The sequence below is a fragment of the Arachis duranensis genome, chromosome 10 (assembly GCF_000817695.3).
Source record: "Arachis duranensis cultivar V14167 chromosome 10, aradu.V14167.gnm2.J7QH, whole genome shotgun sequence".
Taxonomy (NCBI): Eukaryota; Viridiplantae; Streptophyta; class Magnoliopsida; order Fabales; family Fabaceae; genus Arachis; species Arachis duranensis.
This window is the reverse complement of record NC_029781.3, coordinates 42,160,791-42,161,277: the sequence shown is the minus strand read 5'-3', so window position 1 is coordinate 42,161,277 and position 487 is coordinate 42,160,791.

The window sequence follows — 487 nt, the reverse complement described above, 5'->3', positions numbered from 1 at the left end:
GGCGTAGACCACTGCAAGTAACTCTTTTTCTATGGTTGTGTAGTTTTGCTGTGCATCATTTAAAACACGACTGTCATAATAAATGACGTGCAGAAGCTTGTCATGCCTTTGTCCCAACACTGCACCAATGGCATGGTCACTGGCATCACACATTAGTTTAAATTGTAATGTCCAGTTTGGTGTAGAGATGACTGGTGCTGTGACCAGCTTAGCTTTCAGGGTCTCAAATGCCTGCAGACACTATGTGTCAAACACAAATGGTGTGTCAGCAGCTAACAGGTTGCTCAGAGGTTTTGCAATTTTCGAAAAATCCTTTATAAACCTTCTGTAGAACCCTGCATGCCCCAGAAAGCTTCTGATTGCCTTAACATTGGCAGGTGGTGGTAATTTTTCAATTACCTCTACCTTTGCCTTATCCACCTCTATTCCCCTGCTTGAAATTTTGTGCCCAAGGACAATTCCTTCAGTCACCATAAAGTGACATTTC